Source organism: Equus caballus, chromosome 24 (genome assembly GCF_041296265.1).
Source record: "Equus caballus isolate H_3958 breed thoroughbred chromosome 24, TB-T2T, whole genome shotgun sequence".
NCBI classification, from domain to species: Eukaryota; Metazoa; Chordata; class Mammalia; order Perissodactyla; family Equidae; genus Equus; species Equus caballus.
Genome location: NC_091707.1, coordinates 36009418 through 36036106, shown reverse-complemented (window position 1 = coordinate 36036106; position 26689 = coordinate 36009418). Strand labels below are relative to the sequence as shown.

At 46.4% G+C, this 26689-nt stretch overlaps 1 protein-coding gene across 1 annotated transcript in view; it reads right to left on the bottom strand.

Moving 5' to 3' along the window:
* Nucleotides 1-8059: 8059 nt before the first annotated feature.
* The window catches only part of ADCK1 (aarF domain containing kinase 1), a 138549-nt gene continuing 119919 nt past the window's right edge, over nucleotides 8060-26689 (bottom strand). The window contains exons 11-12 of the transcript XR_011432267.1: nucleotides 11084-11236; nucleotides 8060-10205 (exon numbers count right to left, since the gene is read on the bottom strand). The gene's annotated coding sequence lies outside the window, so the exon portion shown is untranslated. The remainder of the gene's footprint in view (nucleotides 10206-11083; nucleotides 11237-26689) is intronic.

Genomic DNA, 26689 nt, shown 5'->3' with positions numbered 1-26689 from the left:
GATTCCCACCGCAACGAGTCGGAGCAAAGTCTCCAATGCAAAGAATTTTGCTCAGGTTCAATTCAGAGAATATTTCGATATCCTCATTTTCTTCCAGTTGACTGGTTTTAGAAAGCATCTGGATTAGTTCCAGAGTGAATTGATTCACCACAACAATGATTTTTAGAAGGAAAATGAAAACCCATGACATATTTTGGGGGTAGTTCATGGTTCAATAAAAAAAATAATATTTGAGTTCAGTTTGGGATTCAGGTTGTGCTTATGTTCAAGTTCCTGTGTCAGATGGACTTGAATTTTTAAAAGCTTAAGAGATTTTCACATAGCCCTGGGTTATGAATTCAGGGGAAAAGAAGATATTTTGCTGTGGTAGGAAAATAAATTATTCCAGGAATTGGTAAAACACCTCTTGGGGGGCCTGTGGGATACAGCCCAGTCTGGCTCCTCTGCCCAGCAGGGGCAGCTCCCATTGCATTCCTAAGGGATCCCCACCATGACCAAGGATTTCTTTTGCTCTGCCCTCCACATAGCAGGCTTCTACTCTGAGCTAAATCAAAGCATTAGACTTTTCAGCTCCCACCAAGAAAATCACATGAGAGCAGTTGTTCTCAGCCTCGACTATACATTGTTATCACCTGAGGATCTTTGAAAACTGTAAATGCCAGGGCCCACCTCCAGAGATTCTGATTTAACTGCTCTGGAGCATGGCTTGGGTATTGGGACCTTAAGTGTGTAGCTAGAGCTGAGAATCACTGGTCTCGAGTAATACTTCTCAAACTTCAGTGTGTACGTGAACACGCTGGGATCTCATTAAAATGCAGGTTCTGTTTCCACAGGTCTGGGAGGGGCCTGAGATTCTGCATTTCTAACAAGCTCCCAGGGGATGCCCATGCTGATCCTTGGACCAATTTGAGTAGAAGGGATCTAACATACCATCCTGAAGTGCTTCTACATTTATTGGACACTACATTTGCCAAGACTCTGTCAACTGCAATCAATAGAAATCCAACTCAAATTGGAAAAATCAAAAGAAGGAATTTGTGGGTACAAATAAATGGGAAATCCAAGGATGGGGCTAGCTTTAGGTATGGCTGCATCTAAGAGCTCACATTCTGTCACTATGACCTTCTGTTTCTATTTGCTTCCCCTCCAGTTTGCTCCATTTTCAGGCAGGCTCTCTCCACGTGGCAACAAAGATGATGTAAGCAGTTCCAGGCTTACCTCCCTCACACAGCCAGCGAAGCCAGAGAAAGGAGCCTGCCCCTCTCTCCCTCACCACCCATCCTGGTCCCTGAAAATGACTTATAATCCCCAGCTTGGGTCATATCCCCACTGCTGGGCAGGGACAGGCAGAGCTCCATGGATAACAGCCTCACCTGAAACACAGGTGTTGGAGGACAGTTTCCCAAAGGAAAGGACGCAGAGCAAACCCCAAGGAGCTGATGTCCCTCATGAGCACCTCAGCTATGTGCCCGAAGTTCATCACACTTCCTCTCCCACCTCCCCTTCTCTTGCCATGAGCTCTCACCTACCATTCCTCTTCTCTGCTCCTCACAAATGGGCGAAGGCCCTCCCTATCGCTCAGCAACATGTCCCTGATAGATTCGATCTCATCAGCTGCTAACATCCTAGGTGGGCAGAAACCAAAAAGGAGATCTGTACAACTCCAGCTTCCTCTATCTCTTCTGACCTCCAGGACCAGGAGAGGAAGAGGGCCAAAGAACAGACAGTACTTTAGAGATGGAAGAAGCATTCTGAGATCATATTGAATTCCTCCATTTTACGGATGAGAACACTGAGGCTCAGAGTGGCTGAGTAACTTGTCTAAGAGCGCTCAGGCAAAGACCCCGCATTCAGATTTTCTGACCCCAGTCCAGCCATTTGTCATGATATTTATGTTGCCTCCTCTGAGATCAGAACCAGTCCAGCAGAGGCCCCAGGCTTCCAGCACACCACCTCACAGCTAGCAAGAGCATGAAGAGGCTGGGCCTTCAACCCACGACTCTCTCACTCCTGCGCTTGTGATTTTAGCCGCTGTGCTGCCCTCAGTATCGCTCAGTATAACCAGTGCCAGACAAGCTCAGAAAGGAACAGTCTTCAAAGATGACAAACTGACCGCCTTCAGGCCAAATATGGCATCTGTTCTTGGCCTCTCTGTGCCCCCATTCCTTCCTCTGTAAGACGGGATTCATAACAACATCTACCTCACGAAGCTCTTAGAATAACACCTGCCACGTGGTAAGCACCGTGTGACTGTTAGCTTCCTTTATTTGTTCATTAGGGCTACACAGTGTTTAAAATGTTGTTTAAAGAAAAAGATGAATTAGTTGGCAATATATTTTAATCATATGTTTGCGTGAAAACCCAGATATCTAGATTGTTTTGGAAAATTGAAAGATTTGACCTCACTTTACCATGTGGCAATAATCAGCTGGAACCAGATCACAGCTGACCCCTACCTCCCTCCACAGATTATGCCCTTTGGTGGACTGCTCTCATTCCCCCCCCCCCGCCCCCACCCTCCACCAGCATCCATAGGCATCTGAGTTTGAGAATCCCACTCTGTGCTTTCTAAAATGCACAGACTGAACGTACTAGGATGGATGATGTGCCAGCCATACGTTCGCCTGGCGGGTTTTCCACCTGCTCTCACGCCCATTTCAAGATGAGGAAACTGATCTCAGAGAGGCTAACTGTGCCTCCGTGTCAGAAGGGCAGGGACTCAGAGCTCAGGTCTTCCGGTTCCTAATTCGACACCCACCACCACCTCTGAGCAAGAGCCTGAACTCAGAAGCAGCTCAAGGAGCACTTAGGATGTTGGGAGTGGGGTGGGTTAGGATACAAAAGGCCTGAGGGCTCTGTCCTCCCTTGCTGGCTCCCTGGACATGATGGACCCCAGGAGAGGTAACTGTCAGGTAGGGCTGCCAGATAAAATCCAGGATGCCAGTTAAATAGGACTTTCAGGTAAATTTCAGATAAATGACCGACTTCTTAATATAAGTATGCCCCATATATTATTTGAGACATACTTATACTTAAAAATTTCATTGAATTTCAGATAATGAATTTTCAAATAATGCATGAGACATATTTATACTGAAAAATCGGTCACTTATCTGAAATTCAAATTTAACTGGGTGTCCTATACTTTTATTTGGAAAATGCAACAACACTAAAAAGTCCAGGGGCCCCTGCCAGCCCAGCCCCAAGGAAGCCAGAGAGGGATAGAGAGGAGGAGGGACCCACCCACCCCAGGGCTGTTTGGGAATCTGACTTGGGCAGCCGCAAAGCAGCCACACCACCACTACCACCACCACCACCAGTTAGAATTTTCTTTGTCTTTTTTTCACTTATTGTCCAAGTGCCGGGGCCTCCAGAGGTCTACATCCACCCTGCTGCCGCTTCATTTCTGCAGTCATCAGGAAACCAGCCCGACATGTCACAAACAGAGAGACTGGTGTCAATTGATTCACTGTTGTTGTTTTCGATGATAAATCCGAGCCTCAAGCCGAGGATCCGGAACGCCACCCGCGCCCCCCCCACCCTCCTCGCCGGACGGTGCCCCCAGCTGCCGGGAGCAGGGGGACCGCGTGGGGGCGCTGCGCCGAACACTGCGGGCGCTCCGGGCTGCACCCCTCGCCCCCGACCCCCGGCCCTCGGCCCTCGGCCCTGGCCAGGCCCCGGCTGCGGCCGCCCTGCCGGCTGTAATGATCCGTGATCGCGCACACACCGGCGGTGGCCCGACTCCCCCCGCGGCTGGGATACTCGACCCTCCTTTGTTAACACAAGGGCTTGGGTTGGGGGAGGGCAGGTGGAGCCTGGTCCTGGCTGAGGAGGCCTCCCCGATCCCTGGCCCCCTACAGGGGACGGCGCGATCGGGCCCCTGCAGGCACCTGCCCAGGGTGAGACCGACGGAGGAATGGGGTGGCAGGAGCGCGTGAGTGCGGACACACACACACACACACACACACACACACATACAGTGTCGGCGCTGGCTTGGGCCCAGCAGCCCATTCTTCCAATCCAGGCCCCTCCCTGGGTTAATGATCAGGCCCGAGGCTGTGCCAGCTGTTGCGGATGGAAGGTGGCAGCGCCAGCGGGAAGACGTGCCAACCTCCAGCTTCCTCCCCTCGCGCCATTCCCCAACTCCTGAAACCCCAGGCTGCCGCCAACAAGAAAGCAGAGAGTTCCAAGGCAGATTTCTCACGGGAGGGGGGCTGCTCTTACCCCCTGCAAAGAGGCCAGGAATCGTGGCCAAGAAAAGCGGTAGTTCGAAGCTGCCGGGGGCGGGCGCGGAGGGGAGGATGGCGCGGTACCAGCGCAGGGAGAGGCTGCCTCGCCTCCCATAAACTGTCCGGGTCAGGCTCCTTTTGTCTTTCAAGTTTCCCTCCCTCCATCCCCACATTCGTCCTCGCGGTCCAGCCATCACTCAGCTAACCCCGTTGGCTTGTCTGCTCTGCGCTCCTCACTTGATGTTATAGATTTGTTCGATGTTGTCTCTCCCTCACCTCGTCCCATTCACTGCTGTAGTCCCCGCCCCTACAACAGTACCTGACGTCCAGAAGACTCGTTAGGGTTAGGAGGTTAGGGTTAGGGTTAGGGTTACCCCCTTACCCCCCCCCCCCCCCAGTAACTGACCCCACAGAGCTGGTTGCTTTCTCGTTACACCTGTCACGAGATTGGTCTCCTCCACCATCATGCTCACTCCACAAGGACAAGACTATGTGTGTTTCGCTCTCACTGTATTCTCTGCCCTTATCCCTGCGCTTGGCACCAAGTGAACGAATGAATACAGGAATGAATGAATGACCTAAGGACACTATCGTCATGAGTGAAAATTAAAAGGAGAAATGAGAAGCTCATCCTTGTGGATGGACAGAGAGAGGCAGATAAGGAAAAAAAAATTCACAGTACTAGTGGCCGAGACAACCACACACTTTGGAGTCCTAGACTATCCGGTAGCAGCAAGGATGTCCCTGGGGCCCGGAGAGAGTGGAAAGGGGGAGAAACAGTGAGATGCAGAAAGGGCAGGCCACCAAAAGCAAACTATTTCTTCCTCCACCATCTCCCAGCCACAGAATGTCAGTGATGGAAGGTATCTAAGAGACCATCTATTCTCCCATTTCACAGGTGAGAAAAGCAAGACCCAGAGAGGCACCTTGGTCTAGTGAAGGTCCTAGGAATAGTGACAAGCTTCCAAACACTGAGCTTTTTGCTCATTGCTTGTTACAACCCAAGCCTCAGGCTGGCCCGTTCCAGGCTGCAGGCACAGCTTCCCACACCACTGCCCTCAACCGTTCACAGCTTATTGTTCTAGAAGAGATGGCTTCCAGGCTCTGTATCAGCAATCAGTGATTTGTAGGATGGTTATACCCCTCTCCTTGTAGCCTGACCTTCCCACGTTAATTCCCCCCCGCCCAGAAGGACTGCCCTGGGGAGACCACCCAGACTCCCACTTTCTAGAATTCAGGCTTTGGATTCCAACAACCCTTCTCAGAGTTCAACTCTTGCCTTATTCCTGCATGTTCAGGATTCCTCAAAGAGGCTTAGTGCCCCCAGGATGCTCTGTGCATCCAGATGTGACTCAGACAATAAAGGCAAGCTCCCCCAGTTGACACTGTGCTGGGCTACACTCACTCATTTTGGGTTTGGTCCCAGCAATAAACTTCATCCCAAACTGAATGGCAGACTATCAATGATGACTGGGTGGTGTCCCAAGCAATGTATTTTTATACCTGGTCTTCAGTGTTTCAGAAGAATGAGCAAACATATAGAAAAAATAATAGTTCATATTTATTGAAGGCTTATTATGTGCCAAGACCTATGCGAAACACTATATTGGTTTTAACACCACAATCCTATGAGATAGAAACTTTTATTGTCAACCCCATTTACTTATGAAGAAACTGAGGCTTAGTGAGGTCAAGTGACTTGCCCAAGGCCATGCAGCTAGTAAGTGTTAGAACTAGAAGTCAAGCCCAGGTGCCCAAGCTCTCAACTGCCTCCCACCACCAAACCAGTCACTCTTTCTTAGAGATCAACCAGGACCCGGACACCAAAAAGGAGGCCAAGTGTACATCAGGCATCAATGTTTCTTCAGAAGATGGTGCCCCAGTGCCAATCAGTCATCAAAGGACAATATGGCCTGATGATACACAGGTAAGGAGAAATGGTGACCACTGCCACATACAACACAGAATCACCCCATCACAGATGACCCCATGCCTGCTCCAAGTCTTGTCCTGGGGCCCAAAGCAAAATTGTAAAGCTATAGAGCACTCAGCCCCACTTCTATGCCCCATCCCTTTTCTAGAAGCCCTACCCCACATCCCTCTCTCTCTCTCTCTCACACACACACACACACACACACACACAAGGAACTCTACATCACAACTGGCGTCACTCCATCGTTATGTAAAGAAGTGGCTAGGGAGTTTGTGATATGTTATTCTTCAAGAATATCTACAGTTTTAAAGTGGATGTTGAAGGAGGCAACACCAAAACAAAGGAGTAGTTGGTTCTCTACCTTAGAGTGTCTCAATGAGTTATAAAATCACTGGTTACTATCAACACTAAAATTTGTGAATTAGCTGCTTTTTGGAAAACTAGGGTAAATTCAAGATCTTCCCTAAAACAACACCAGTCACTTGAATTTGATATGCATTCTTGAGTAGAAGAGAGAGGATGGCATGACAGCTAGTTCACTAGTAACTACGTAACTCACAACCTATTGTGAACACGGCACAATCCAAGAGCATAATTAGGACTGGTGTAGGATTAGTAATTGTGGCATTTAGGAATTATTATAGCACTTTACTTTCTCCCAGTTTTTTCAGACTTTATCAAAACCTGAGTATCCCCAGGGGAGTGTGTTCCCTGGTGTGGGAACGTGATCCATCAAAAATGCAACAGCTGGGATGAGATGCTCTAAAGAAACTGCAGGCACAGAAAAGCGCGTTACCAAGACACACAGGGAGCTCTGACAGCTTCATTCAAGAAGGTCTTCATTCAAGGTCTCCAAACCCCCCTCCTCCCTGAACCAGTGTGAGATAACTCTCCCGTCCTATGCTAGGGCCAGGTAGACCACCTGTCTTAGTCAGCTTGGCTGCCATACAAAATAGCATAGACTGCATGGCTTAAACAACAGAAATTTATTTCTCACAGTTCTAGAGGCTGAGAAGTCCAAGATCAAGGTGTCAGCAGATTGGGTCCCTAGTGAGGACTCTCTACCTGGCTTGCAGATGGCCACCTTCTTGCTATGCCCTCACATGGCCTTCCCTTGGTGTGAGCAAGTGGAGAGAGAGTGAGAGAATCTCTCTTCCTCTTCTTATAAGGCCACCAATCCCATCATGAGGGCCCTACCCTCATGACCTAATCTAACCCTAATTACCTCCTAAAGGCTCCATCTCCAAGGACCATCACACTGGGGACTAGGGCTACAACATATGAATTTGGGAGGGACACAGACGTTCAGTACATAACACCAGTGGTGGGAACGATCAGTATAAGAGATTGGTCCTCAGGTGGTTGAGACAAAAACTGAATCATTCATTCATTCATTCCTATATTCATCAAACTGATATTTGTTAGTACTCACTATATTCCAGGCATATACTGATAAACTTACTAACGCTAACTACATCCCAATGTGCTGTGTTGGAGTTCCAGTGTTGATTCAATTAAGTCTTGTTCCTACCTTCATAAAGATTACACTCTTCAAGATATGATAACCAGAATCCGTGGAGAAGAGAGTAGCAGATGTCAGCGTAGGTCTCCACAGAGTTCATTCATTCATGCAATAAACATTTAGTGAGTTTGACTGTGTGCCAAGACACCGGGAAAAATCAGACATAGTCCCTGCTTTCAAAGAGCTCACAGCTCAGGACGTAGAAGCAGATTGCAAATACAACGTGGTAAGTTCTACAGAGTTGAGTCATGACATATGTCATCCAAACCAAGACACTGTTGAGAGTGAAGTGACACGATATTGATAATTACACCAGAACACAAGGCATAAACTGAGGCGGTCCTGGGCGAGCCAGGCCTAGAGCATGTCTACTTACGGGTGACTTAAGAGGTTTTATTTTAATCTGAAAGGAGTTTAAAAAAAAAAAACAAATAATACGTTTTGTTATACAAGTATTAAATGTAAGAATGTTTTCTAATTTTCACTTTAATTTTATATATTTTAAAACAGATTAAAAGTTCACATGATTATTCGAAAGGGACACAGTGAAAGGTTTCCCTCCCACTCCTGTCCTCGGCCACTTAGTTGCCCCCAGAGGCAACCAATGGCATGTAGACAGATAGATAGATAGATAGATAGATAGATAATAGATAGATAGATCATTTACACAAATAATAACACAGTATTCACACTGTTCTGCACTTATTTTTTTCTCTTAACAATATACCTTAGAGATAACTCCATATCAATATGGCAAGCTTCCTCCTAACGTACAATGCTTACTAGTCCCCTGTGTGGATGTACGTAATTTACTTAACCAGTCTCCACTGATAATCATATAGATTGTTTCCCATCTTTTGCTGCAATGAGTGACCCTAACCATACATCATTTTGTGTATGTGCTGGTATATCTCTAGGACAAATTCCTGGAAGTGGAACTGCTGAGTCAAAGGGCATATGAGTTAAGATTCTGTTTGGCTGCTCATAACAGAAAAGCCAAAATAACAGTCACTTAAACAAGATAGAGATTTATTTCTCCCTCAAATAAAAGGAGTCTGGAGGTGGGCCATCCAGAGCTGCCCTGGGCTTCCAAGTGTCATGAGGGATCAAGATTCTTTCTGCTCTGCCATCCTCTGTCGAAAGCTTATACAATTGTGAAGACCTTCTTTCAGTAAAAGAATACAAAATTACAAATACCTATTTAGAATAAGAAAAAAATCATAATATAATGTAAATTTTTAAAGGCTGAAATAGTATAAACATCACAACATCCGGGAAAATAATATTAGAACTATTCAACAGCCAACACATCTTTATAATAGGTTGTTTTCCCTACCTTTTTTTGGCTGTATGATCTCTGATCACTTTTCCATAGGACAAAATTTTGTGATATCTTTTGGAGAACAAATAAAAAGATAATTGAATTTTTCCTTCAGCATGGCTTGTAAAAATTTATTTTTATTGTTGATAGTTGATATGCATAAAACATATGAGACATGCTATTTGTAGTACTACTACAGGTTTGCCCTACAAATATGAGAATTCTGATAAAACTCTATGATTCATAATGCCCATCAAAAAAATATTTGCTGTGTTTATAAGTGTATAAGCTACATTATTGAGCATGTTCCTGATAGGAGAGAGCTTCCATTTTACTAGGCATCAGTGAGTACCAAATCCTCTACTTACAATTTTATACATCTCAAAAATAAATGGAAGAATATTACACAGACTAGCTTCTGGGTCTGTGCATTTTAACCTTTCTTCTATTCCACTACCAACGTACGTCTGACACTGGGCACAGGACACGTTCACATCATGATATGTTCACATCGTGATATGACCTCTGTCCCTGCCCCTTGGTCTCATAAAGCGGGGGGAGTTGGCCCAGTGAGCAGGAGGGGTATTCACAGAAGCCATTCCTACAACAGGACAACTAGCAAAGGACTGCAAGCCACATGAAGCATATCCCTCTAGACACCAACTAAATGCATCCCCAGCTCAACTTCTAAGCTGGATCCCAAAAATTCCCATGGCCATTACAATACCATCTAATACAAGGGAAAGTGTGACACAAGGAAAATCAGAGTAGAAATAGACGGGTAGTTTTAACTATCTGTAGTTGAAATGTCTTACTTTGACCACGTGGACACATTGCTGGGGCCCTCCCAGGGCCTTGGAAGATGGGTGTGCACGTGAGGGGCTCTGAAGCTTAAGCTCCATTACCTGCATGATCAAATGCCCTGGCCAGCAGGGTTCGGGATTCGGCTGGTCAATCACACACACGTGATTTAGAAGGTGGAAGGGAGGGAGAAGCCCTTCTTCCTCTGCCAGTGACAGTTGCTGAGGCGGCATTTCCAGCAGACATGAGTTTCTGCAGTGGCCATTAGGCTCCATATTCTTCAGCCCATCACCCACTTTGGGTCTCCAGCCTGTATAGGGCAGCTATGTGGGTCCACTAACAGCTTTCTCCTCGTGTTTGTTTGTTTGTTTCAATATAATTTCAATTCCAATCTCAAACCTGCAGGAAACAAAAGAATACAATGAACACCCATGTATCATCCATCTAGTTTCAACCATCATTAATATTTTGCCATTTTTTGCCTCATCACTGAATCATTTCATATTAAATTAAATACAGCATGACACTTCACCCCCAAATATTTCAGCATGTATCTCCAAAGAGGAGGGACATTTTTCCAATTAACAATAATACCAATATTATACCTACCAAAAAATAGCAAAAATTCCTTAATATCACCTAAAACTCACTTCATATTCAAATTTCTAAATTGTCCTAAAAACATATTTTATAGCTGTTTCTCTGAAAGCAGAATCCAATAAGTTTCATGCAATGCATTTGTTTATTATGCCTCTTAAATCTTTTCTTATCTAGGACAATCTCCCTTCATGACATTGACTCTGAAGAGATCAGGCCAGCTGTCATGTAGAATGTCCCATATTTTAAACATATCGATTTCCTTATGCTGTCATTCAATTATTCCTAGTATTTCCCGGAAAAGGAGATATATCCAAAGGCTTATTTTTTTTAAGCCAGGTTTACTGAGGTATAATTTGTATATAGAGAACATCAACCTTTTTACTTGACAGTTCTATGCGTTTTGACAAATGCAAGCAGTCATGTAATCTAAAAGATGGTTTGATTCCAATTTAACACGATTGGTCAAACTAGTTTAGAGTGACACTGTGAACTTCCTGTTGCAATTCTATCACAGCCACAGGCACACGACGTCTAGTTGTCCCACTATTAATAATACCAATTTTGAACATTGGGTTCATATAGCTTTCTGATCTCTGAATGTGCATTAGTTTTCTTTTGCTGTGCAACAAATTACTACAAACTTGGGGGCTTTAAGCAACATCTACTAATTAGCTCACCGTTCTGTAGCCCTGAAGTCTGGCATGGCGTTGCTAGGTTCTCTGGTCAGGATATCACGAGGCGAAAGTCAAGGTGTCGGCAGCCTACATTCTCATCTGGAGCCCGAGATCCTCTTCAACCTCGTTAAAGTTCTTGGCAGAATTCAGTTCTGACTGTTCTTGATTGTCAAGGGAGAATAAGACAGATGCTAGTCCGTGGTGACCTGAGAGGAATATGTCTGGAACCCAGAGGGTTCATTCAGATGCCTACTAGTGCCTCTATGTCCATTAGTAAGTGTTAATGGAAGACAACAGTAACCCAACACAGGCAGGACCACCAAGAGCACATCCTTCAGGAAGGAAGGATTGGGTCATTCCACCAGAGAGAGAACCCTGAACAGCTGAATGCCGGTGGAGGGCAAGGAATGAGGGATAATGCAGAATAAGGAAGTTTAATAGCCAACAAAGGCTGGTTGCAAAAATGTAGTATATATGCATATATTCTTCCTTGCTTTGTTAGGTATTTTATTCCTCTATCTTTCTTGTATTATTTTATACAAAGAGTGTTAGTGGCAGCTAATCTTATAATTTAGTCTTCAGAATATTAAATGGAATTATGACTGAACCAGAAGGGAAAAGAACATCAGCCAGAGATGGACGCAATGACCAATGAGACTTTGGGTCCCTCCCTTTCAGGGAGAGAGTGGCTACCTTCTCATCTGCTTTATTTTATGTAACCATGCTTTTTTAGATGGAAGCATGTTGTTGTTCTTATTGTAGCTGCTGGAAATTTAAATATGGACAAGGGGTATGTATGGATGCTGAGAAGCCCAAGGGCTGGACAGAATTAGGTGCTATATACTGGCACTCAGCACTGCCATTAGTCCCCTTCTATACTCTCCCATAGGGAGATGATATGGATCATGGGGGCTAGAAGCTTGGGAGCTACATTTCCCAGGCTTCCTTCCCAACTGGGATATGAATACAGTTAGTTTCTGCCAATATGGGATGCAAAAGACTGAAGTGGGTAGAAGCCATTCTTAGTCTGATTCTGATGGCAGCTGACACCCAGACTTTGGCCACTGTGAGTTTTTGCAGTAGCCAGCTAATCACTGACTTCCCAGCTGCAAGGCAGCTGTGACTTCAGCTGTGATTTCCTAGTCTCTGGGCAGCAGCAACAGCTTTCCAGACCTCTTGATCAAAGCTTGGGGCAGTGTGATCAAAAAAGAAAAAAAAATAGCCATATAACCCTATAATCCTAACTTTAACTCTTCCCGTCCTGCCAGTGGTTTTTACCATCACCTAAGTCCCCATATTAAATCCCTTTCTGCTTGAAATACCTAAGATGGTTTCTGATTCCCTGAATTTAACTCTGATACACTCTTCCACAGAGTTTGTACCAATTTGCATTCCCATCGGCAAAGTTGGAAAGTGCCTGTTTCCCTCATGCCCCAAGCAACACAGTGTAGTATTAAATTTTTTGTCTTTTGACTAATCTGATAGGTGTAAAAGTATCTTAGTGTCATTTTAGTTTGCATTTCATCCTTTATCAGTGAGGGCAAACATCTTTTCATATGTTTAGAAGTCATGTGGATTTCTTTTTCTGTGCCTTGTGCCACTAGTTTGCTATGTCACACAGCTGCAACCACAAGGCTTCAACCCCAGGCCCCTAATCAGGCTAGGTCACCAAAGACCTCTACATTGCCGAATCCAATGATCAATCTTTCTTTTATTTATACTATTAGCAATGTTTAACAAAGATGGTCATGCCTCTTCTTTGAGATTCTTGCTGTACTTGGCTTCCAGGGTCTAGTTTTCTTCCTAGCTCACCGTTCCTTACGTATGTTCCATCTCATCTCCCCAACTCTACAGCATTGGGCCTCAGGCATCAGTCCTCAGACCTTCTCTATTGGCACTCATTCACACAAGATCTTGTCCAGTCTCATGGCTTTCAAGCATTTCTACACTGAGCGTCCCAAAATGATATCTCCAGGTTCAACCTCTCCCCTACTCAAAATCCCCACTTGGATGTTTAAAAGTCATCTCAAACTAACCATGTCCAAATCAAACTCGACTCCTCCCTTCCCAAAAAAATGAAACCTTCTCCTCCCTCATCTTCTCTACCTCGGTTAATAACACAACACCGTCTTTCCAGTTGCCCAGGCCACAACCCGGCAGTCGTCCTTGACTCCTCTCTCTATCTCAACACCCCCTCATCCTATCCTCAGCAACCTATCAGCTCTACTTTAAAACTTCATCCAGGGGCTGGCCCCATGGCTGAGTGGTTAAGTTCACGAGCTCTGCTTCAGCAGCCCAGGGTTTCACCGGTTCAGATCCTGGGCAAGGACATGGCACCGCTCATCAGGCTATGTTGAGGCAGCATCCCACATGCCACAACTAGAATGACCCACAACTAAAAAATATATATATAAACAACTGTATACTGGGGGGATATGGGGGAAAAAAGCAGAAAAAAAAAATTCATCCAGAACATGATGTCCCCAGTCCCATCATGGTCCTGGCTTATTGTAGTGGCCTCCAAATGGTCTCCCTGTGTCCACTCTTGCTCCCTACAATCTCCTCGTAGCATGCCTGCCAGAAAGATTCCATTAAAACATAAGTCATATCAAGTCACTCTAATCAAAACGCTCCATTGGGTTCCCATATTACTCTAAGTAATACCCAGCCCTTACAATAGTCTACAAAGCCCTTCTTGATCTGCCCTCCTGGCCAACACTTCTCCGACCTCAACTCTACTATTTTCCCTTTCACACACTCTACTCCAGCCAGAGAGGCCTCCTTGGGCCTCAAACATACGAAGCACATCCCAGCCTTAGGCTTTTCATTGCTGTTGTCTCTGCCTGGAATGATTTCCTAGATAGCCAAGCTGCTGGCTCCCTACTCTCCTTGGTGTTCAAATGCCATCCTATCGAGGAGGCATTTCTTACTTAAAATAGTAACTTCTACCTTCCCTCCAGAACTCCCTATGCCCTTTTCCTGCTTTCTTGTCACAGCACTGATCACAATTTGAGATTCTGTCCACCCCCAACCCCACTGGGATTGTAAGCTCTGTGAGGACAAGGATTTGAGGCAGTTGTAGTCATTGCTAAATCCCAGCACCTAGAACAGAGCTTGGCACATAATAGACACTCATATTGAGTGCACTCGTAATAGGCACTCATATAATGCCATGATAGGCACTATATGAATAAATGACTGAATGTAAATTCACGTAAATGGGGTAAGGAGCTGTAAATTTGGGGAGCCATGGGAGTGAATGAAATTACCTTGAAGGGAGGAGGTAAAGCTATAGATGGGAAATATTAAGTCACAAGCCATATTAAGAGTTCAGTGTCTAGCGGCCGGCCCGGTGCCATAGTGATTAAATTTGCGTGCTCTGCTTTGTCGGCCCAGGGTTCGTGGGTTCGGATCCTGGGCACCAACCTGTACACCACTTGTCAAGCCATGCTGTGGTGACATCCCACATAGAAAATGGAGGAAGATGGGTACAGATGCTAGCTCAGGGCCAATCTTCCTCGGCAAAAAAAAAAAGAGTTCAATGTCTAAAATGGAGATGAAGAGTTTAGTGGGGACAAGATGAAAATGCTGTAGGGCAGATGAGGGTTAACGGTAATAGTCAACACATCAAATACATCAGGCACCTTATATGTATTAATTTACTGCAACCCTATAAGCTCAACACTATTACTATTCCTAATTTACAGACAACTACATGAGTACAGAGGGCTTAAGAACTTGTCCAGGGCTATTTGGCAAAGCTGGGGTCAGAAGCTGGGCTTTCATCTTCATGTTTTCACCCCTGCCCTATAACTGCTTTGACAAGAGCTGGTCAGGCCTGGAGCAAGGTTATAGAGAATCTCGTCCCCAATCCCCATCTCTGTGCTCACCAAGATATACAGGCAGAGCATACTTGGAGTGAGGCGAAGTGGCCTTCTGTGGAGGCTGAACCACGTTACCAGAAAGAGCTCTGGGTGGAGGACCAGGAGGCACAGGTTCGCGTCCTGGCTTTGCCACTAACACTCAGGAGCCTCGGACTAGTTACTGCCCACTCTGACCATCCCCTTCCCCATTGTGCAAAGAGGGAGCCAGCTCACAGAATCTCACGACTTTCTCCCGGCTTGGAAATTCCAGTCTACAGTTAAGGCACCAAGTCCATTAACGAGGGAGATTAGCACATACCATAGACGCACCTTTCCTGTAACACAGGTCCAAGGCGTTAGGGAAAAATTGGCGAATAATTGGTGCCTGCCAGATAGACTTCTTCAGATGAAATCAAAGGTCTGAGAAAGTTATTAGGAACTAGGGACTTGGAAAAGGGGAGCTACAGAGAGGACTGGGCCACTGAGACGCCCTCCTTGTACGCTGGCTCCGCACGCCATGGAGGTGTAGTACGAGCAGTGTTCTTCCCTTGAGTATTACAATGGCGAGCAACAAGGGAGACTCCTCTCCATGTCGAGGGAGAGGGCAGGAGTCAAATTTAATTCCTGAAAACCTGGATTGTAGAAGCCACAATCCTTTAAAAAAGGAGTTTTTATTCCTGCGCATAGAGCTATAAATATGTTAAAGCTTGTGTTGATTTCTACAAGCACCTACCCACACCCTGTGCTTATGTGTACACGCCTGTATATCCGTTCACACGTGCACATCTAAGAGTACATGTGTGAGTCTAGATACCCACAGGAGTGGCCAGATATATATTTATACATTGGAGCCTGGCTCTTTACAATGGGGGATAATGACACTGAAAATTATTCTAAGTTTTTCAAAGACACAAATGACCACACTGCCTCCTGACTCCTGAATTACATTACCCAGAAAGAACTTAATAACGTGTTATTATCGCTTCTGCTCACTGACAGGATTTCGGGGCTGAAAAGACGAACAAGAAGCGTGTTCATAATCACCAGCACCGTGCCCTCCGCCGAGCTGCGACCACTGCTAATTCCAGGTAAGTGTTGTAGGTGGGGAGAAAGCCTGGGGCTGGTAATGGGACTTGGTGCTTGGTAATTGTCACCAGTTCAGCTGGGCTGTCATCATCTGAGAAGGGGCTACAGGGAGCTCATGGAGCCAACAGAGAACCCCACAGGGTGAAGAGCAGAAGAGAGAGACTGCATTATGAGAAGCAAAATAGAATTTCTCAGTTGAACTGATGTAACGTAGGTGAAATTCCCTGTAAATGGTAAAGTGCTCCACAGACGTGACTGTGAATGGAAAGGGGTATCATTAATGGGTCCTGTTTGGGTTATAAGGGTGCCACGTACAGCTGTACAGATTGCACACTGCTCAACTTCTGAGAATGTCATTAGTCTGTGTGAATGATGCCTCCTGGAGTTATGCACTGTGGCAGCCCTGTTGGTTGAAGTGGGGCCAGTTTGGCTGAGGAAGCGAAGTATGGGCTGATGTCCACCTCCTGGACAATACTTGAGCTGCAATGATGAACCATCCAGAAAGGTGCTCAACAACTCTAACAGCAACTTGCCCATGCTTTGGGAAATTTGCTTCAGGGTGATTAAAAGGCAATTACAAATAAGATCCTTGAGGACAGGAGCCAAGTCTTGTTCACTTAGTATCCTGAGGCTTACAGTATGTTCGGTATATGATAAATGTTCAGAGAGTGTTTGTTGACTATAAGAATGGATGGATAGTGAATGGATGGATGATGCATGGGGTCAGCTCCCGGGGAGAACTGGTTGTCGTAATCGCAAAGAGCATGTTCAGCTCAGCAGGTGCAACTGTGCCCTCTGCCCCACGTCTCTCTTCCATGACTCGGGTTATGACGAGCCTGTTGTGAAGGGCCATGGGCACGTCATGAGTTCGGCAAGGGTCTGTTCAGGATTTATGATGTGCCTCACCCGATGCGAGGTGCTGGGGGCCTGTGTGGTGGTCACGATCGCTGCCATGGAGGACCTTACAGTTTAGATGGTTAGTCAGATACAAGTTCATGGAGAAATGAAATAATGCTATCAGCTGGGTATGGTATGTGTTATAGGAGTTCAGGGCAGAAAGTGCAGGATTTCTGCTCTGCCACTTGCTGTGTGCTCCTGAGAAATTTACTAACTGCTCTGAGTCTCTTTCCCAGTTGGTAAGACTGAAGGAATCATGCCTACCATGCAAGGTCCTTAAACAAAAGACTAAAACAGATCATGAATTTAAAGTGCATAGCACAGTGGCTGATACATGGTAGAACTTTCCAGAATGTTGGTTCTTGGATAAGGACTTTTAAGTCACAAGTGACAGAATCCCAGCTGATCCCCACTTAAGCAAAAAAACGGGGGAGGGGATTTATTGGTATATACAACCCCAAAGTGCAGCAGTAGTAGGTTTCAGGCCTGGTGGGATCCAGGAGCTCAACTGATATCGGTAGGGCTCTGCCTGTATTTCTATTTCTCACACAAACTTTCGCAAGCATGAGAAGAGCTGCCAGCAGCCAGACCCCAGCTTAGCCCACACAAGGAAGAGCTCCTCTTTCCCAAAATTGGGAGGAAAGTCTCAGGGAGCACTCTGATTGGTACAGCACAGCTCACACAACCATCCCTTAGCTAATGGCTGTGGCCAGAGGAATGAGTGATCTGACTGGTGAGGCCTGAGTCGTGCTCAGAGGCACCGGGAGGAAATAAGGGTTAGCTCTATCCAAACCACGTGGAATGAGTTTCTGAGTGGAAAAGGACTGCCTGTTTTTTAAGTATACTCAGAGAAATAAAAGACAGAGCGGCATGTTTCTAGAAAAAAAAAAAACAGCAGAGCTCGTATTTCTTTGCGGAAGCAAAAGAAAATACATTTCTACTGGCTTTATATGCAAGCACTATGTGTATGCGTGTAAATTCTCCCCGTGGCTGGACTCAGAAATGGTGCCCCCCTGCCCCGGAGGCGCGCGGGGACTTCGCGACCCCTGGTGAGCAGGCACAGCGCTACAAAGGGGAAAGTCTCCACAAAGGGGAAAGCGGGAAAGCCCGTTCCGGTGGGGTCTCGAGAGGCTGCGGGGAGGAGAAGCTGAGCTTTGGTTTGAGGGCAGACAGCGGCATGAAAGAGGAGGGAGGCAGTGACGAGCCCTGTCTGGCTGACCTCCCGGTCCTTTGTGCCCCACAGTCCGTTTCTGCGGGGACCAGGGAGAGACCCCAGGATTGGCGTTGTTCGGACGCCTATTCCGGACACGCACTGGGGCGGGGACATCCTGACGCCCAGGGAGGAGTTTGGGGCGGACTCTGAGCCGCTGGCCGTCAGAGCAGCCGGCAGCGTCCCCTGGGCGAGAGCAGCCTGGGCGGCCGGAGGTGACGGCGTTGGGTGGCGGGGAGGCCACCCCAGCATCCGCGCAGCCACCGCCTCTGCCGGCCAGCTGCTCCGAGACGCCGCGAAGTCCTTCCCTGCTGTTCTGTTCCATTTTCTCATCTTGAAATCAAAGGGGGAAAGGGGACTGTTGACTTAACATCCTGTAACTATGGCCTTGAGTAACCAAGCGTTTAATATCAGAGAGCAGGAGACAGAGAGAAATCAAGTGTGGGCATAAAATTTACCATCGGATCGTCATTTTCAATCGTTTATCATGCATTTGTTTGTCTGGTGCATAATATTGTCCTCAATTCTATTCAGGACACAGGAGCTAAGAGAGCAGACCTCAGAGTCTGTCTGCACAGGTCATATCCCAGCTTTGTCAACTCAGCCAGCAAAGCGCTCATCCTCTCTGTGCCTCAGTTTCCTCCTCTGTAAAAGGCCGTGGCTGTGAGAATTAGGTAACCTAATGGATGTTAAAGGACTGAGCAGCGCCTGGCAGGTCGAAACTATGATTGTCACTGACTTGACGGTGCTGTAATCGGGGACTGCCCTCACCTGGTCTCCACCTTCTTGGAGTTTATACCAACTCAGATATAGAAACACATTGTGGAGTTTCTATTTGTAAAAATATCTTCTGGGTTGACATAGACACGTGGAAAACACATTCTGTGATAGACTGAATTCTAAGATGGCCCCCAAGATTCTCACCCCCTCACCCCCCACATACAACTCAACATACCTTATATAATCTCCTCCCTTTAAATGTGGCTGAGACTGAGAATATGATGGGATGTCACTCCATGCTTTGGTTACATTACTCAGCAAAGGTGGAAGGATTTTCCAGCACCATTGGAGTTACCCAAAATGGAGATTTTCCTGGGTGGGCCTGGCTTAATCAGGTGAAAGCCCTTAAAAGAGGGACTGGGTCCTTTCTGGGGTCAGAGAGACACTCTCTTGCTGGCCTAGAAGAAGCAGACAGCCATATCATGAACTGCCTGTGGAGACAGACAGCCTTGGGAGCTGAGGGCCTCAGTCCTACAACCGCAAGGAACTGAATTCTGCCAAGAACCTGAATGAACTTGGGAGAGGATTCTGAGCCTCAGAAAAGAACACAGCCAGGCTGACACCATGTTCAGCCTTGATTGCAGCCTTGTGAGACCCAAGCCGAGGACCCAGCTAAGCTGTGGGACTCCTGACCACAGAAAGTGTGAGGTGAATGTGTGTCGTTTTGAGTCACTAAGTTTGCAGCCATTTGTTACACAGCAATAGAAAACCAAAATACATCCTATGTCTGCTTAAAGCCTTGTTGAATTCTGTTTAACAATGGAGCGTGCCTGCGTGTGTGTTTGTGTGCGTGTGTGTGTGTGTGAGAGAGAGAGAGAATGATTTAAAACATGGCCCCATTATTTTTGGATTGTAATTGAAAATATGGACTATCATTCATCCAACAAGTATTTACTGAGCGCCTACTTACTGTATGCAAGGCAACAGACTAGGAATTTAATCAGGATCAGAAGCCAAAACTGGAAACTTGTTACAGCTACTACCTAAGAGCCTTAAAGGGGAAACGTTTAATGTAAAAATCTAAGGTCTCCTTAAACCGTTCTTATCAGAGCTTATGCTTGTCAAGGGTAGGAGTTTCTCTGAGATAGTGAATGGCTAACAATAATAGTAGTAATGATAACAATAATAACAGCTAATGTTATTAAGGGCTTAGTTTGTGCCAGGCAATGTGCTAAGCTCTCCCTGTGCCTCTTCCATTCAACTCTCACAACAACACTAAGAGGTAGGCAGTCGATATCTTTATTACTTTTATGTTATAGAGGAAGAGACAGAGGAATAAAAAGGTAAACAACGCGCCCAAGGACTCACAGGTGGTAGAAGGCACAGCCAGAATTTTAATCCAGCTCTGTCTGGCAAAGTCCATGCAGATAAATTTCTGGTGAACACCTGCTACCTCGTGGGATAGTAAATGGTCCCTTTTGCTTCTTAGCCCCTTCATCCCCCACCTCCAGAGGACGCCTCTCCCTTCTGTTTTACTGAGCCAGTGGTGGCTGCCCAGGCCTGCGTCTCCCCAGATTTCCTCCAGAAACAATAGAGAACAAGAAAAATTAAAGCCACGTAAAAACCACACCCTCAGCATAACTGGAAGACAGAGAATGCCTAAACTTCAAAATCCCTGTAAGTACAAAAAGAAAACAAAATTCCCAGCGAGCAACCGTGCACATTCCTGCCTGACCACCACAAGGCTCCGCTGTGAGCGAGGCCAGCCTGCGGGCATGTCTTCTGGGGGAGAAAAAGGGCCAAAAGGAAGGGAGAGTTCCCCTTTGGCAGCTGGGTGGTCCTGCCAGCCAAAAGAAAACTAAAAAATCAGAAGTAACCCATTATTGATTCGTTAGCAAATGGAAGATTCGGTGTATTTGCAGCAGATGAAGATTTTTGTGCTCTTCAGGGATGAGATGCCCACTCCCCCATCCCCTGCTCAACTCCCTCTCCACCACCCCACCATCCAGCAGCAAGCAGGCTTCTCTCTGCTCCTTGCCTGGGAAGAGATGAGACTGCAGAAGGGGCCATGGGGGAGTCCCTCATTGGCTTTTGATTTCAAAAAGCTAGCTCTTTGGATCTTCTTTCAGGAAATGGAATAGACTCAAAACTTAAGCAAAGGATTTGGGAAGAAACATTAGGAGTAAGAGCAAGATTGCCTCCGTCCCCTGTGCCCTCCGCCACTTCCCCCAACCCAGCCGCAACTAAAAAAAAAAAATTTTCCAGGCTGGTAGAAGAGGGGACAGTCAGGGGGAAACTACAAAAGCTTAGCCATCACCAGGTCCTAGCGAAGGAACCCTACACCCTCCTCCTGGCTCCTATTTTAAGTCTCAGGAGTCCAGAGGGGTGCGAGGTGAGAGTACGCCTGTGACCATTTCCCAGGGAGCATTGCCTCTGGACTGGAGGCAAGACTCCAGAAAAGAAATGGTCACATGACATCTCTAGGTTTACAATCTCAGAGCTTCCTCATGCCCCAGTGTGATTTAGGAACAGCACTTCTGTGACTGCTGCGCACAGCAGTCATGACAGAGCTGCCCTCACTGACGGGGTGAAGCAGGGAGGAAGGAGGGTCATCACCCAAGGAAACACAATGTTAGAGGTTTGCAAGTTCCGGGAAGTACGCAGTGGCTCAGACTGATCAGGACCAGCCCAGCCCAGTGGATGCCTGCGTGGCCGGACAACATCAAGGGCAAGATGGCCCCTCTGAATACCTTGGCCCCACGGAAACCCTGAGAAGCCCCTCAGGGGAGAAGGGACTATGATGCAACCACTCCCTCATGGCTGAATGGGCTCGAGTCTGAAGTGGGGAGAGCCAATGGCCCCGCTGACCGCAGCCTCCATGTGAGAGTCAGAACATGGCTCTGGATAACAGTTTAGGGAGCCCAGGCAGGGAGGGGACCAGGCAGGGAGGGGCAGGCGGAGGCTGAGATGCACTTCTAGGGCAAAGCACTTCCGGTTGTGCTGCAGAGTCTGAGCAGGAAGGGAGCTGCAGGGAGGAGAAGGGGTCCCCCAGCTCCAGGATGCCCAGCCTGATGAGCTGCATCAGACCTCCTGAGATGACAGTAGACAGGTCTTCCTCTTTCCTCTTTGAGAAACAGCCCAATTGCCTACACCCCTTTCCTTTTCGATTGCCCAGCAGCTATAGTCCTTGGTGTTGCTGGAAGCTGAGGGGGGCAGTGGACAAGAAGGAAAACAGAGGGTGGTTCCAGAGCGCCCTCCGACTCACACTCCCAAGTGGAGCAGCCTGCCTGCATCGCTGGTAGAGTGGACGTACAACCACCACGGCGCCAGGGCCCTGCTGGTCGCTCCACACAGGGTGCTGACCACGTGGTAGTACCATAACTTTGCATGCCTGCCTTTCCCACTCCAGGCATATCTTTGTTTTCCTTTGTCTCGCCTTCTTTGGTGGGACCCAGTGCTTCTAGGTGGAGAGGAAGTCTTCCATGCATAAATCACTTAACAAACGCCGTGGAACCAACCTCTGGGCCATGTCACCTTTGTTACCACCTCTGAACTCACGTGGTGGGCTACTTCATACAATCACTTCCAGCAGAAGTAAAAAAAATGGGCCCTGTTCCACAAAAAGAACACAGAGGATAGAGAGGAAGTAACCTCCCCCACTGCAATTCGGCAGTAATTGTCCCACTCTAGGAGAACCGTGACTGCCCACTCTCCTGAAGCAGCTGTTTAATCACTTTGCTTTGGCTTCTCCCTCAATGAATGACAGCACCTGAACGAAGAGTAATCTAATGGCCTTCGTGCCTTGCTACTCAAAGTATGGTCCCTGGACCAGCAGCATCAGCGTCACCTGGGGTCTTGTTGGAGATGCAGAATCTCAGACCCCACCCAGCCCTGCTGAATCAGAGTCAGCATTCAACAAGAATGCATATTCAGGTTTTGGTAGGAAGGCCTTCGATTACAGAGAGAAAGGGAAGGACGCCAAGAGAGGGTTAGGAGGGAAGACGGGTGAGGTGATTAAGAGTATCTTGGGTGGCAGCTGTTCATTGTACCTATTAATTTCTTAACTAATTATTATTTGACAGTCAAAGGAAGAGAAAACCAGAGAGACCTAGAGTACAACGTGTGATATCTGGTGCCAAAACCAGCCTGCCTGATCCCAGAGTGTGGCCCACATGAGATTTTTAGCGGACATATGTTCCTGGGTGAACTAGAAGGCCAGCGGGACTTACCTGCCTGCTGCTTCCCCACCAAAGCCTGACTACTACCCCTTGTCCCCAAGACGCCTTTCCTAACCACCCTCACCCTCCTCTCTCCTCCCTCCTCAGGAGAAATTGACATTTCCTACTTTATTCCCAGTACAAAGTAGGCGCTCAATAATTGTGTGCCAAATAATGAAAGTGTTGTGTTAGCAAGCTTGGATCAATTAGGGATGGTAATTGAAGCTGAATGTAATTAATTATATAATTTTGGGCTGTTCAAGTTTAATTCTCCTAAAATTACATCTTGAAAACAGGGCATGAGGAAGGATTACAGATAGAAGGAAAAGAGTTGTGAGTAAAGCTTCCATAGCTAGTAGGCTCACACTGAGTTGGATCCCTTGCCAACGATAAAAGATTCACTCAGCTACATAACTTAGGAGGTTCTGATCCTGAATCTCATTTGGACATAGACCCCAAAATCAAGGACTTCCCTATGGTACAGGGGCTCTGCAGCAGTGGCACTCTCAGCAGTGAAGTCTACTCAATTTGTTGACTTTCATTTGCTTTCCTTTGCTTCCATTGCTGTATGTTTTCCATTCTTCATGCCATATGAGTGTCGTCTAGACTCTCATAGACTCAGAGGATGTTAGGGCTAAAAAAAGGATCTTTGGGGATATTTAGACCCCTGGGTTTTAGCCCTTTGAGACCTAACACACATTTTTTACAACAAATGTTTTGTGTTGCCCCCTTACTGTCCTGAAATGAAATCCATATAAACTATAAACTACCTGCATAATTTTATATATATAAATTTATATAATTTTATATTATATATATCATTTTATGTCATATATATATAATCTACCTACATCATTTTTAAAAGTCACATTGATACAGGTGGTTTGCACAGGCTCTGCAATGCCAGTGTTTATGTGCTTTTCCACAATGGAACGATAATTTCTAAAGAAACAAACCAACCCTCAACTTTCACGGTAATTGCATTCCTGGAAAATTCAACAGGTATTAAAACCATACAGAAAAACGCTTTGCCTTGACCTGTAAAACAGTTAGGTTGTAGATTTGGTTCATAATAAACAGGATTTTCACCAGACAAATATCCTGTGGGACACCTGGAAATCACACAGGCCACAGGAAAATTCTTTGAGTGAAGCTGTCCTGCCCATAGGAAGGCAGCTGGCGTCACTGACCCCTTACCCACTCAATGCCCGTAGCCATCCCCCAGTCACTTTAACCAAAATGTCCCCATACATTTCTAGAAAGCACCTGGACATAGTAGCACTACTGACTTAGAGAACCACTGATGGAACCCAATCTCCTTAATTTGCAAGAAATCATAGAGTAGGGGAGGAGGAGATTTGTCCTAGGTGACCAGCTTATCAGCACACGCAGGTCTCTGGACTCCCATCAAGGACCCCTCCCAGCTCCATGCTGCAGCTTCCCCCGCTGAACACGGGGGAGGAGAGTGGCTCTTACTCAGAACTCCTTTGGGTTCCAATGCACAGACTCAGGATGGCTCCCCACGCCCCAGAAGATCAAGCTCCCTGCAAAAGGAAACACGGTCCTACAGTATCCATGAAGTCCTCTAAGCTAGGGAATGACATCTCAAGGCCTTTAATCTGCCCAAATGAGCCTTGCCAAGATGTCTCCTCCCCATCAGCAGAAAGCTAGGAATGCTCTGTCATTGTGGAGAAGTTAGCTTACTCATCCTCCTCCCTTCATTTATGAGTCCAGAAACTATTCCAGGTAAAGAAAGGATCCTATTTTGAGAGCAAAAACAGCAACTGGGCATCACATGCCAACACTGCTCCATCAATAGCAGTTGACTGGTATGCTATGTTAGGGAGGATTCTGGAGTCATATCCCAGCTCAACCCAAAAAGATGCAGTGATGGGTTTGTAGAGTTGCTTTCGTCCACAGTAGAACGTGGCAGCACCATGTCAGGTATTTGCCATATCTGTTTTGGAACCCCAGACAAATCCAATCCACTTTCCTAGGTTAAAAGCCCATTAGTTTTGCCAATGACAGCCTATTTCATTCCAATGGATTCTTTGTTTAAAATTTGAGGCAAATGTCTCCTTCCTGTTGGTTGACACAGTTCAATAGTGAGATAAATTGCTTTGCTACAAGTGTTAGTCCTAGGACCTCATTTCAGAATCTCACCCATTCGCTGAGTACACATGAGCCGAGCACGTGCTATATACCAGTCACTGGCAGCGGGGAGATTTAGCAACCCTGTCGCATCACATATAATAATCATCCTTTTTCAAGGTCCCTAATTTATAAAATAATATGCATCACACAACTCAACATTAAAACCCACGACTTTCCATCTGAAATTGATGTACCCTTAGTTAAGGGATCAAGATGACACAGTGCATAAGAATTGATTGTAATTAATGCCTTGAATATTTCTTCCTAGGACAATATTTTATCTTCAGACAAAATGGCTAAATATTGGTTATCTTTAAAGTTAATGAAAGTAGGTAATCTAGAAAAAGACATTTATAAGAATATAAAATAATCATTCAAAAAAGCTGCCTGTTTAATAAGTACTTATTAGAAATACAAAATTAAGTCAAATGCTCTTGCATGCATTGGTTGTAAAAATCTTTAAGATGAAAAAAAGGCAAGAAATAATAGGAAGGTCAAATGGATCTGAAAACATTCCAGAATACTTAATTTGAGGTCAACTGGTCTTTGGGAGAATTGATCCTCAGGCAAACAGGTTTTTGGCAATGTGACTGCGGGCAAGTGGGCTTTAGGTGAACCCAACAAGAGGCAGTATGGTGAGACACGGTGGGCGGCAGGGAGACCAGTGAGGGACCAGATGTGACCCAGGATGGCGGTGGTAGAAGGGTAGAGGAGAATTGGTGGATATAAGACACACAAGGAGGTAGTGTCCATGGGGGGCTGCTATGAAGGTCAAGGATGGGTAAAGACTGACTCCCAGCTTTTGGACCTGGGTGACTGCTGGTGGTGCCATTCACTGAGACAATGAATGCAAGTCCCTTGGTCAAAATGAAATTTAGGGAGACACTGGCCCAAAAGAGACACATAGAGATGGTCTCATGAAATGTCGCTTCCAGGTGGAGCTGCTGACTGGCATCACTGGTCCCCAAGAGTTGTTTAAATCTGTTTTCCTCCTCCCACACCACAGACTCTCAGATCACCGCTGCTCTCACCAGCGGCAGTCTCCCTCCTTACCCAAAGCCAGCTCCTTTTGTCAGAGAGACTACAGGTCCTTAAAGGTAGGTATCATGTCTGATTCATCTTGTCTCTCCACTCCCCTCCCCAATAAATGGGCATTGAAGGAATGCACGCTACATGTATGAATCGATGCATGTGTAAGTGGCCACACAATGACCGCTGAAAGGCCTACTATGACCTCCACTGTCCTGGTGTCAAGAGCATGCAAGAGACAAATAAGTGTTCCTTGCCTTCCAAGGACTGCGCAGGGCAGGTAGACAATTGAGTGTGGACGGCGGGAGTGGAGAGAAGGGTCAGGAGAACTGAAGGAGGAGGAGGCAGATCAACGAGGGCAGTGGTCTTGGAAGGCTCCGTACAGAAGACAGGACTTAGAGCTGTCACGCGTGTACAGAGCAGAGGGCTTGGA